Source organism: Anser cygnoides, chromosome 4 (assembly GCF_040182565.1).
Source record: "Anser cygnoides isolate HZ-2024a breed goose chromosome 4, Taihu_goose_T2T_genome, whole genome shotgun sequence".
NCBI lineage: Eukaryota > Metazoa > Chordata > Aves > Anseriformes > Anatidae > Anser > Anser cygnoides.
Window position 1 is genome coordinate 50,578,623 of NC_089876.1, and position 14,023 is coordinate 50,592,645.

General features: G+C 33.8%; 1 long non-coding RNA gene across 3 annotated transcripts in view; it reads right to left on the minus strand.

The window, feature by feature from the left end:
* LOC106032303 (uncharacterized) overlaps positions 1 to 14,023 on the minus strand; it is a 107,101-nt gene that overhangs the window by 50,828 nt on the left and 42,250 nt on the right. For all 3 annotated transcript variants that reach the window (XR_007168099.2, XR_001204767.3, XR_007168098.2), the window contains exons 7-10: positions 11,338 to 11,421; positions 10,686 to 10,889; positions 6,201 to 6,283; positions 4,377 to 4,461 (exon numbers count right to left, since the gene is read on the minus strand). This is a non-coding gene — a long non-coding RNA (uncharacterized lncRNA). The remainder of the gene's footprint in view (positions 1 to 4,376; positions 4,462 to 6,200; positions 6,284 to 10,685; positions 10,890 to 11,337; positions 11,422 to 14,023) is intronic.

Consider the following 14,023-nt stretch of genomic DNA (forward strand, 5'->3'; position numbering starts at 1 on the left):
ATGATGTGACTGGTAATTTTTACCATTAAAATGTGTTTTTTTATGCATATATATGTAATAATGTACAGCAAGATTGTCTGGGGCTTATGTCAGCTCTTCATATTTACAACAGGAAGCTACCTAAAGCAAGTAGGTAAGTGAAGTTGACCATGAGGTAGCTCCCATTCATTTTAGCTAAATTTATTCCAGCATCATGATATGTCTTTTGGGAGACTTCAGAACAACAGTGGGTAGAAGACTGTGCTCTAAATGGCAGATCTTGTGGTTCAATTTTGTTCTGTTTTGTCCTCCTTTACTTTTGAATATACGGAGAATGCTGCTTTAATCAGCATCATTATCCTGTAGTTTTCTATTTCTTATTGTTGTGTAAATACTTCACTATGGCTGTTCTAATTATAATGACTAGCAAACAAGTGTCCTGTTTGGTAAATTAGAGAACCTTAAAACTACCACATTTTCTCTGTAGAATGCCTCTCTTTTTTCCACTATGCTTTCAATATTTTGTCTATATGACAAATCTATAAGTAAGGTATATCTAAGCTTACACTGTATTTAATTTTCCTGTTTGTTTTTCTTACCCTTATCCAGTTTCATCTGCCTAATCTAATCTTCAGCATCCTTTCAAAATGCTCCTCTTTCCTATCCACTCTCCCTGTTATGCACAATATTAATATAGTTTTATTGATAATGTCTATATGATTCTCTACTCATACCACCAGAGTGCTCAGCTTTGGAAACATGCATTACAGGTAGGTCTAAGGTCAGCAGTAAAGTCTCCTGAGCATTTTCCACCTCCAATTACAATCAACTCCTCAACTAAGTGCACAGCCAAACTCCAGCTGTCAGGCAGAAGAAATTCTGAGAGTGAAGGTCACCACTCTAGAGAAAATTTTTTATGTGGTGAACAGACAGGCTCAATCAGGGAATAACTAACTATGACAGATAAGGTGGTCTTACCAGGCACATTGTCAATGAGCAAGTCCTTTGTTGAAGCCTACACATGCTAGATGGAGAAAATCAAAGTGGGGGCTCTGCATCATTTTTCTAATTGCAACAGGCAATGATGGGGGAGATGCAAAAATGTGTCCTTTTTAAAATCTAAGGGGCAAACAATGAGCATTCATAATTATATGACTCTTGGAATTCTGGGATAAAATGTGCTATCCTAACTTTGGCAATATTATTAAAAATGCAGAAAATAGTGCAATTTGAAGACAGTAAAATGTAACACAAAGTAAGCCTGGCAATAATAATGTAATTGAATTTTCTTCATAGACACCAACAGTTAGCATATTGAGAGAATAGCTGACTCCAAATAGCTTATCTGCTTTCAAACACATTTTGTTTCCACCTTAGAAAAATATCTTCTTTAATATTCTTGAATTTATTTAATTTCTTTGTCAATTTTCAAACATTACAGAACAGTGCCTTCCAATGATACAGGAAGGCCTTCCTCTGAAACTTTTTTTTGACTACTGCTTTTCCTAAAACACTGAGAATCAGATAACTCCGAACTCTTGCTTGTCTCAGAACCAGAACAAAAATTCCATCATAGTGGAATATGATTTCTCCCCTGTCCCAGCTCCATGCCATTCCCTCGGGTCCTGTCACTGTCCCCAGAGAGCAGAGCTCAGTGCCTGCCCCTCCACTCCCCTCATGAGGAAGCTGCAGGCCACCATGAGGCCTCCCCTCAGCCTCCTCTGCTCTGGGCTGAAAAAACCAAAGGACTTCAGCCACTCCTCATGTGTCTTCCCCTCTAGACTCTTCACCATTTTCTTAGCCCTTCTTTGGACACACTTTAATTGTTTTATGTCCTTCTTATACAGTGGCAGCCCTCTAATTTTAATTTGTCAAGCTCTCTCTGTATGGCATCTCTGCCCTGGCTGGAGTCAACAGCTCCTCCTAATTTAGTGTTGTCCACAAACTTACTTAGTATATGTTTGAGTCTTGCATCCAAGTAATTTATGAAAACATTAGAGAAACAGCCCTAAAATGGAGCCCTGCAGAACCCCATTAGTGACTGAACTGAAATTATTAAATAAAAAAAAAAAAAGACATAAATTTACTTGGATTATTTTTTTATATATATATATATCATATCCAGAGCAGGTTTTTAGACTGCAAAGCTTAATTATAATGTCACAATGTAAGTCACATTCTACCAGCTGTGGCTGCAATTGAGGACTAAATCTTTCTTTGTAAGAACAAAGTAGTATGAAGAAGTCCATAATTTCTCATCAACTGCCAGTACTTATACTTCCATTTCATTTCTCTCTGGACATTTTTTTTTCTCTTTCTTTCAGAATGTGTTCAGATTTCACATTTCTTAACACACTTAACCTTTTCCAATACACCTTTAAAATTTACTTCTCTATTGCTTGCATGACCACATCTCTTGGCCTTTCAAATTAGCAGTCCTCTCAAACTTACTGAAATACATCAGTCTGCTTGAGTTCATATTAATGACTATTTATTGGTAACTTCAAACCTTTCTTTTTTTTTTTGTTGTTTTGTTTTTTGTTAGTTAGTTTCTTTTTAATTCATAAGCTTAAACCTTTTCACATAGAAGAATTTCAGCTTCCTTGCAGAGGATGTATCTAATAACTACTAAAATTAGGTGGAAGATGGTTCTGTGGAATTGGAGTATTTTAAGCAAACTTTAGTACAAGCAATGTGTTAAAATTACAACTACAGAAAAAAAAATATTACTTTGCTTTGGATCTCACATATCTGGGCCATACATCATAAATCATAAGAATTTTTTTCCCACAGCATTTATTTTTCACTGCAGCACCCTCTTGGTCCAGAAAGAATAACATGATCTGACCATTTAATCATTCTGTGACAGAGAAGGCTAACTAAATCCTCTGGATACTGCTTCAGTCTCTACTACAGGAGATAGGAGTCTCTCCTATCAAGGAAGATAGTCTAGAGACTATCCAAGAGTTTGGCCAAACTAAATACATTTCCCTCATTAATAATGATGTTTAGAACTGAAACAGAATTCTTTTTGCTTCTCCTTGGCTATTCTTCCTCTACAGAATTTGTGTAACATTGCCCCCATCAAAACAGAGGTTCACTTTTTTGTTTTTTGTGCTGAAAGAATGAAATTATATGTTGGAAACCCTGGCATCAGATGTTGAAATTAAAATAAAAAAATAAGAAAAAAAAGAAAAAAAATGTTTGCTTTTCATCTCAAAGATGTTTATCTCCTTTGGCACAGTATTTTCTCTTATTCTTCCAGCCATCATTAGCTTGTCCACAGCTTCCCCTTTCTTCCAAACCCTTCTAGGCTTTGTGCCTGGCTCTTTGTAAATCACTCTATGCTGGAGTAGTCTGTATCCTGTCTAATTCTCCTAAAATCTTTATCCAAACATATTAATCATAAGTAGCTATCAGCTAGCCTTCCTTCTTTCCATTTCTGTCTGAGAACGCAAAGCTCTGTTATCTTTCCTAAGAAAGACTTTTTACTTTTTCACCTCTGTAAAAATAGACTTTCTACAGCATCTCTTGTTAAAGAGGAGGTAGAATAGAATAGTTCAATTGGAAGGGACCTACAAAGATCATGTAGTTCAACTGCCTTATCACTTTAAGGATAACCAAAAATTAAAGCATGTTATATTGAGGGCATTATCCAAATGCCTCTTGAACACAAACAGGCATGGGGCATCAACCACCTCTCTAGGAAGCCGGTTGCAGTGTTTGAACACGCTCACAGTGAGGAATGTTTCCTGGTGTCCAATCTGACTCTCCCATGGAGCATCTTCATGCTGTTCCCATCCTTCCTGTCACTGGGACCAGGGAGAGGATACTGGCACCTCTCTCTGCACTTCCCCTCCACAGGAAGTTGCAGAGAGCAGCGAAGTCACCTCTTGGCCTCCTTTTCTCCAAACTAGACAACCCAAGTGTCCTCAGCCTCTCCTTATAGGACATGCCTCCCATCCCTTTTACCAGCTAGGCTGTCTTCCCTTCCTTGACTTTATACGTCTAAATTACATTCCAGTGAGCTTCAGCTCAGGAATGGCAAGATCTAGGACTATATTTGGAAAAACAACTCCCTTAATAGCTGACAAAAACATAGAGAATAGAAAACAAAATGAAACATAGTGCCCCAGTACTCCTTGGAAAATATTATTGTAATTAATTACTCAGAAATAGTCATCTCTTTATAACCCATCCACAATCTAAACAAAAGATACATATTAAATAATATGCTAAGCTACATTAAATAGTTATTATGCAAACAATTAGAAAAAACCATTCCCGAAGGGTACTACATGTGTACCATGTATCGTAATGCAGATTTGTTATTTGGCAGCATGGCAGAATTGCCTAATAGACCTAGACATATGTAACAGATGTTGCTATGCACTGACCTTGAGTTGTAAGACAGTTGATCTCCCTAAGCAAGGCTCATATGTGTCATATCAGGTAAAACAGAATATTCCCCTGCAGCTTGCTCTAGATAAGGAAAAAAAAAAAGATTCGGAATGAAATTTGCATTTTTGTTTCTTCATTTTAGGTTTTTAATGTTATGTACTTTCTAGAAACACTGACTGTATATGTCTTGATATTCATTTGAGAAGTGTACCTAAATATATTCCTGATTTTTTTAAATTACACTGTTCTAGTGTATTTTTGATGATATTAAGTGCACTAACCTTCACAAAAACTTTTTTTTTTCACATATACTTGTTTTAGAAATAGACTTCTAGGTTTCCTCTTTCTTTCGTTACTTAGAATATTGTTTATTAGCAAGTGAAATCAATAATGGCAATCACAGTTTTAACCCTTCTAGTAATTTCATTGATATAAAATTATGGCAATGAAAATAAATAATAGATAATTATTAAAATATATTATTTTTATTACTTTTAGATGTTTGTTGTCATGGTTATCAGTCTAGGAGTTCATGTTTTTCAGATTGTTGCTCTTTCTCTCATTAGGACTTCATGGGAGAAACAGAAATGAGGTATTTCGTGTAATTTTGTGAGTTTATATAACCTTCAGTTAGCAATAAAAACACTATATCTCATAATGATCCACATAAATTCAGTACAGTAGGTCATATTTAGTAGTAGCTTATGGAAGAAACAGCAATTGCATTATACATAAAAAGTAGGCAGTTATTCTGCATCAAATTCCACTTCTTGCTTTGATTAACCATCCAGCACAACAGAAAAGCAGTATACAACACCCACTCAATTCCAATACACAGATACAACATTCAATACAGTAATAAATTAGCATAGGACTCTGTGTACTTTTTTACATTACTTGTCTGATTTTCTAGTATATTTGTAGAGGACATGCCTAAATATTTCAAAAGCAATCCTTCCTCAAAATTTCTACACTTGTTTTCAGTTATAACTTCAAATACATTTTCTTTTAATCTTATATCATAGAGATGTTGTGGAGATAGCCTGCTTTTAAAGATTTACTCTTAATTTGCTTTATCTGGATAAGCTGAAGAACATCTTACTAGACTGTTTTACCAAATCACAAAGTTTATGGCACATACATTCTGTCTAACTTCTAGATCTCTAACAGATACCTGGATATCTACTTTATTTCAATAATGGACCTCTGGAGATTGAGATTTTAGAGGAGAAAAGCCTTCAAATCAAACTGCAAGAGGTATTAAAATAACAGCATTGAAATGAACACAGGAATACCCTAGAAAAAGTCATTCCTCAACTTTATTTCCTTACAGTAGCATCACACAACTTAAATGATGTGCTGAAAACAACTTATAAAAGAAAGGGAACAAACCTAAAAACAACAACAAACAGACTATAATGAGCAGTATTTTCAGTCCTGAAGTTCTTTTTGTTGACAATTATTTCCCTTTTTTTTTTTAATTTAAATAGAAATTAATTGTGCTTAATTAGGCCATCATTTGGAGGAATGCCATATGGTATCAATAAATAACTTTTCAGTAAGCTACATCTATCCCTTAAAATGCATAAATGTATGTCAGGTACTGATACTTAAATCCATATTATTCCACTGAAGTATATCCATAACACTTAACCACTTAGAGCTGACTGACAATGGCTTCATCATATGACTGATTATGGACATCCCAAGGATATGCATGCCATGAGAAGCATAGGAATAATTTGCTTAACATACTTGTAAAAATTCTCCCACCTGCATCATGTAATCCATCTTGTGAGATTGCAAGAATGTAACCTTACCCATTTCATTGAAGGTTTCCTTGGTCACAGCAGGTGTCCACAGCACTGTCAATCCTCCTGAGTGAAATAGCTGTTAAAAATAACTAAGAAAATAATAATAAAATAAAAAATCAGTCATTGCTGCTGTCTCTATATAAATCTGAACACAAAGAATTTCAGTATGCCATAGCATAAATGGGATAAATAAAAAGATAGGGAACAAATATTCCTTAAAATAGTCTTTTCTTTCCTCAAAACTGTTAGAATCTAGGGAAGGGGAGTGTTTTTTTTTGTTGTTTATTTTATTATTATTATTATTATATATTTATTTTTTCTGGAAATGAAAACAGAAAATTTTTGACAGGGTATCTTTTCACTTAGATTTCTAATCTGTCCAGAGAAGATATAACACAGCTTGAAAATAGTTCATTTTAGTTCTGAACCCTTGTAAATCATTTTTATAACTGTGCCTTCACTTCTTTTTTCATGTGTACAGTGACAGTGCATAGTGAGACTTTACATATAAAATCCTATAATTTCAGTAAACCTAAACACACTGTTTATACTCAATATTTACTTTAAGTTTCATAACTAACATTATTACTGATTTCTAGGATTGGAAAGCTATTAATTATTTTATTTTTCCTCACAGGGCCACCGAGAACACTTGATTTACATTCTGTTTCATGTACTAGTATAGCTGGTGGCTTTCTACAGAGAATTACTTTCTGCACTTAGAGGAAGAGATAGGTCAGATGCACTTCAGTAAAACAAGAGCTTAGAAAAAGAGATTGCATAAAGTTAGAAATGAAACACTGCAATCACCAGATTGCTGCTGCTATACCTCTGACCTATTCCTAACTTCTTGCCAAGCTGAAACTTCTGTATCTTAAAATATTTGTTCTGAGCACCACTTTTTATCAGTTTAACTACTGTAATTTATTTTATTTTACTGAAAGCATGAGAAAAGTTATGTTTAACACTTTAATTTCTATGTAGAACTTTGAAAAAGTAAAACTGGCTAGACAAAAATCACCTTATGCTTATATCAGCAACCTTGGTTCAGAGCTGTTGGAAACAATCACTAAAAAGCCAGCAACAAAGGCAAGGAGGATGGAACCTGGCATACACATGTAAAATTCTGGTAAAACCTATTACAATGATCACAAATACAAAAGAGTCACTTTTAAATATATTGAAAAATCCAGGATTCTCATGTTTTAGTCTACATGCAGAAATGTTCTGCTGACTACTGGCTGATTTACTAGAAGTAGCTCAGCTACTGCAGAAAGCAATGCTGATTAAGATACAGCTGTACTATGAGTAGGATGCTTTTAAGACTGAAGTGTGTCCATTCAGCTGCTGTAATAAATGATCTATTCAAATGAATGGACTGCCAGAACACATCAGCTGTATTTGCATTTATCAGCATTAAAGAACTTTTAATTAATTTGTGTTCACCGTTCCCATGCTAAAATATATTTTAATTTGTTATTATGCAGATTAAGCTTTGCATCAATATTTAAAAGTGTACTTCAACTTTCACCACTATAAATAAATCCAAGACACAGCAGAAACAGTACACTAAGGGTGCAAGATGACATAATTCTTTCAAGACAACTCTTCAAAATACCCAAAATAAGCACATTCTTTATCTGAAGGCTAAAATTCCAGTCTTGGATAAAAGCCTACCACCTTGGATTAAACTTTCTTCTTGATCTTCCAGGCAACAAAAGCCTTAAACCAAGTTCATTCAAAACCTACTCTATAATATAAAGCTTTCATAAAGTTGTCAAAATTTGTAGAGCTCAGAAATAACACATATCAGGACTTCCATTAACATATGCAGGAGAGAGCAAATCAAGTCACCCAGATACCATCACATGGGCAAAAACTGACGAACATATTCTGCTTCTCTGTATTTTGATAGAGGACAAATAATAAAAACATTTCATAACTTTCTTGCCCATCTTCATTCTTTTTGAGAAAAAAAATATCTACCTGTGGCAACTGAAGGCATTTATACTCCATTGAGGGGAACAGAAATAAAAAAGTTATGCTATGCCATTCCATCCTAATCTCCAGGTTTATATTAATTGACCTTTAATGTGGTGGTGGTGCAGTAGTCGCTGTGGTGAAACTCTTATCTGAATCCCTGATCTTACCCCCTTCCCTACAAAAAGATTCAAAAAGATTTATTTTCTTTAACTTTGAAAAAAAAAACCAACACAAACAAACAAACAAACAAAAAACAATGGAAAAGTTCCCAGTTTTGTTCTAAGTATGGGGCAAGTTGTCACATGCCACATAGTATGTACTGTAGCTTCTGGAGCTGCTCGTCTGTGAAAGACAGAATACAGTATCACCCGTCGCATATGCTGCTACTTACGATTTTGTTTGTTTGTTTGTTTTGGTAAGTTTATCTGCTTTTCACAAATAAATGAAGACTTCCTTGGTGACATTAAAACTGTCACACCGAATACCTGGCAAAGAGTCTTAAACGCAGAAGGCAGAATTTAACAGTAATAGTCAATAGTCAGACTGGTAACAAAAGAATCAATTTTATTTATTTCATTTAACTTAATCTGCTTCTGACTAGAACAGTGACCTGAGGTGTTTTGGATAACTTGTGTCTTGCATAAACCATTCTCATTTGGCCTCCCAAATTGTGAATTACTACTTTTTTTGAGTCTTATTTCAAGTGGTAGCCATGTTTAAATTATTTAGAATGAAATCAACACACATGAATACCTAATAAATAGGCAAAACATTTGAAATATATTCTCTCCTTTCTAGAATATTCCTTCTTTGACCAGTCTACTCCACTAAAGTAGACAGGAAAGTTAACGGTCTTTACATGGTGCTTGACTGTAATCACATCTGCAGGCTGATGGCCATAGGTGTGATTAATTTATCATCATTCAGAATGTCATAACTGACTTATTTCCATGTGCCTGAAAAAGCCTTAAATAATCATGAAATCTACCTTTAAAACTCACAGACATCTGCAAATATATGAACTCTTACATTAAGTCTTTCTGACCTGAACAACACATCATATGAATATAGCAGGATTTCAGAGCTGAGTTTTGAACATCACACATACATGGAAGTAAGAAAGATATTATTTTCTTCAAAATGTCACTATTTTTAGGGACATTGTTATTTTTAATGACCTATTATCATAACTGTAACATCTCTCTAGGACTGCAAATAAATTGGGCATGTAAATCCAAAAAGAAATTATAGTGAGGCAAAATAAAATTTAGTTTGACAACTACATTTTACTGGACATTTTGAGGAAGGACTTAAATGTTTGAGAACTACATAATATAGAAATAGGGTTACTTTTTGTAAGGAAGATCTGTGTGAAATTAGATTGAATATGGGCTGAGAAAAACTAGTTTATAGACTGCTGCAGAGAATGATATAAATAGAAATATTAATTTATGCTCTGCTTAGGAATTTCTACCTCAAATGTTACCATGCTTTGTAGAAGGTGACCAAATTTAATGAGACAGACAGTAAAAACAGCCGTGACATTTTAAGAGATTGTCTTTCACCATCCTATTCATAGTCTGTTGTCCAAAGGTGCAGAAATGCTCTGTTAATACCTAAGTTAAAGGTGAATGGAATTAGTATGAAAAGACACTAAAAATGTTTTGAATCAATTCAGCCAACTTTGCGTGAAAGCAGATAATGAATGTTCATAAACTTTGTTCTTCCAAGCAAGTGGTGGTGTCAATAACCTCCAAATAGAGGAGTAAAACCAGACTGTAACTAATTAACAGGTTTCACTGACATGGGATCTTCTGTGGTGCATGAATACTGTCTGAGATTACAAGAAATTTCCCAGTTAAATAAATCAAGATGAAAAGGTAATGGTTTACATTTTTTTTTCTGGATTGTTTAAATGAGAAAGTCTCCTCCTTTTAAAGCAACTAAGTGTACCCTTACTTCATTCACAGAACTCCCTTTGAAATAGCAATGTGAAGAAAAGAACAATGTAAAATAGGTTTAATGTACTAATAAATATGGAATATTTTTCAATCTTTATTATTTTAATTAGAAACTTATTAAAAGTTAAGTATTGTCGTATGGTGAAAAAGAAATTATAACCATCAATCATTTTATTTCAACAGCATGTGTTTTATATGTATACATTTGTCTAAGCAGAATGCTTGAGAAAACATTACCTGTTCCCAATTCAGTCATTTTTCATTTAGCTGTATCCTTTGTAAATCTTTAGCATCTCCCCTATTCTGTTTGCATTCTATTTTAAACTAATTTTTCTTGTAGTTTTATTTTCCCCTTGGTTTCGTCATGAAATTTTGACACTGAAATTCATTTCAATCATCTAAAATGTATGCTGCTCCATGTACTGTAGCAGCATGGAGAGAAATATAACATTTGAATTAGCATAGGGAGAAAATTCAGTAAACTACTTATAATAATACAATAAAAATTTTTCCAAGCAGCAGTCTGAAGGAAAATGCGGTTTCATACCTTAATTTATCATTTCAACCAGAAAACTTGAATCATTGACAGAAGGCTTTAATGCTATGATGTGGGTGGTACAGGTGGCATGTAGGTGCGATGATTTTACAGCTAAGAGACATTATTATTTTTAAATATATACGTTATTCTTTCTTTTCTCTTATTTTCTCTTTCTCCTATGGTATGTTTTCCAATACATCCCTTCATTTCAATCTGCGTGGAAAGCAGAGAATTCCTCTTAATAATAGATAACATAGACTGGAAAAACAAGTAGATTGAGTTGTAACATAAGACAATTAAATAAAAAAATAAGCACTCCAATTCACTGATACTTATTCTCACCTTAACTGATTTTTTTACTTCTGCAAAAGAGGACTAAATCTTTAGAAGAAGGACTTGTTCAGTACGTTTCTTCTAGTCATGTTGAAGGTATCATGAATATAGCCAATCTCAAGTCTACACAAGAAATTAGGTGGGTACATACTAAGTTGAGGTGGGAAATATTAAGTTGAACATTTTTGGAAAGATTCACATAATTATATATAAACATATATAAAAAGTTCGGTTTCAATAGAAACAGTAATAGCACTACTGCAAAATCTGCTGCAATCTGCTATCCTACACTTTAGGGGTGAATTTATTTCTTTCTTATTCAACATACCTGTTGCCTTCAAGGAAAAAGCACATGGAGAACTTTTTTCAGCATTTAGTGCATATTTCATCTTCTAGTTTAGAGGCATTTGTACTGCAAATAAGTAAAATTTCTAGCATTATCTCCTGGACAAGAAATTGTTGCTATAGTTTCTTTTTAGCTATAATAAATACTTACCAAATTAAAAACTCACTTTGTCTGGTTGGCTATGCATCCTTTGAACCCACCTCAGCTGGAGTAAAGCAAGTTTAATTACAGTATATCTCCATTTTCATTTGATTGACAGCTTAAGGAAAATATTAAAATAATAGGAACTTTGTACCCCATGAAGCACACCCCCCCCCCCCCCCCCCCGCAAAGATATTAATATTTCTTACCCAAAATAATAGGAGGAGTTATAAAAGTTTTGGCTAAGTTAGACTTTTTTTTTTTACAACTTAATCTTAAAATTTACTGTGTTTACAAACGTGGTGAATAAATCAAGAACAGTTATCTCACACAGTATACTGTATAGATAGAAATTAGAGAAGTACATAAAGTTACAGCACTTCTTTTCAATATATTTGAATGACCAGTACAATCCTTTGCAGTTCATTTCAAGACAGAAGCTATTCAAATTATATATGTATGGTGTATTGCTAAAGCAAATTTTGCTCATGATCTAATCTTTGCATATAACCCTGGAATCAAGAAAGATTTTACGCAGAGCAAAAATGATCTTTGAAGATCAGTTGTATTGCTCAGGTTTGATACCATGCTCATATGCAGTGGTACCTAGGATTTTTGGACAATTATGATTGGATATAGGAACTTTGATTTCTGGTAAATATTATTTGCATCAATGACTTTAGCAGTACAGCATATGAATTGCTAGATGCTGTGGCAGAGATTGTCAACATTCTTATCTGAAAGCTCTTTGTATAATTTTACATTTCAACACAAATAATCATAATGAAAAACTGTTCCAACTGTATTTATACTACTATAAGAACCAAACTATAAGAGCCATACAATTCGTAAATACTGGCTAGAGTCCTTGTACATTGCATCCAACTCAATATGTTGATAAATTAACAGGATTAGAAAAAATGTATCAAAATTCGTCTTTTTTTTTTTTTTTAATTTCCCCAGAGGCAGTACCTGTTAAAATGATGTCTGAAAACATTTACAAGATGCTAAAAAAACTGTAATTAAAATGAAAATATTCATTTTCAGTCTTCATTGATGAGTATCCTTAGGTTTAAATCTTCCCCAACTATGAAAGGCATATATAACAATGTTTTATTAACAATAGCCCCTGTGCTGCGTATTATATATGGTTTTGGGCTAATATATAATTATCAGTTTAAATAAATAAATAATAATTCTTCTGGGCTTTCTATATATTTCTGTGTGTTTAACAAACCAAAGGATTACATAAGCATTCATTTTAAATGTGTGAATGTGTGAGGTTTTTTTTTTTTTTTGCGTGTGTGGATGGATACATGAGTGTGTTTGTTGACATAGGCATATTTGGCAATTTCTGTGTAAAAAAGTGGATGCCTTTGTATGTAGTATTATAATGAAGGCATAAGTTTTTAAGTAGTCACACAGAAGATTTATAACAAAAGACAGAAATACTTTATCCTAAGGCAGTTCACCACCACAAATATTCTTTTATCATCTTAGTTGAAATATTCTTTTTTTCCTGGAGTATAGTGTATATTTGTAGTTGAAACACAATGTTTCCTTAAAAGGAAAATATCTTCACATTAGGAAAGGAATTAAACAGTCTTAATGCAGGTAAGAATATCACCCTCCTCCCATTCCTCCAAAAAAACACCCACAACCAACCAAACCAAACCAAACCAAACCACAAAGAATAAAAGCCTATCATAAAATAAGCATTCAGTAAAACAAAATAAAATTGAAGTGAAATGTCTGGCATAGGATGAAAGAGCCTGTGTAATGGTAGTTAAAGCATAATATCTTTACGCCTGAGGATACAATGAAGTGCAGATGTGTCACTCTTTGAATAAAAACAGACTAATAGTTTTGCTATAGAACCATAACTGCAAGATTCGTAGGAGCAAGATTATATCAGTTTTTATGTGCTGTTTAAGTGTATCATGGTTTCTAGCCGAACTTGTCTTTGGATTAAGAAGCTCTCAATTTCAAAAGTGCTGTCAAGTATTCCAAATGTTGACTTTACTTTTCTAATTAAGAATCATAATTCGTGGCTTCTATGTACTTGTTTGTTTTTTAAGGGAGGCTTTTTTTTTCTTTAATTTACACAGGATCTGAAACCACATACAATGGTACATCTTATATTCCGTAATTTCTCATTCTTCTTGAAAGCATTCATCCTACTTTTGTATAACTGCCCAATAACCAATATTTCGCACTATATCAAACTGTATCATCAACTTTTCAGAAATAAGTGAGGATAAGGGAAGTGGTCTTGCTGTAAAGGAAGCTACTCTTTTTTAAAGGTCCTGTACATGAAGATTTGGATATGGCTGTTCCACAGATTTCCTGAGCTACCTGGGACAAACTGGGGAGGCCACTGCATTTACAAGTTGTCACTGAGTAAAAGCTAACTACCTCAGCATTACAGCATGGAACAGGACATTACATTTTACCCACAGGTACAATCTTCAACTTTTTCCTCTATGTCCCTGATCCAAGGTGTGCTAGAGGAGAGAAAAGAACATCT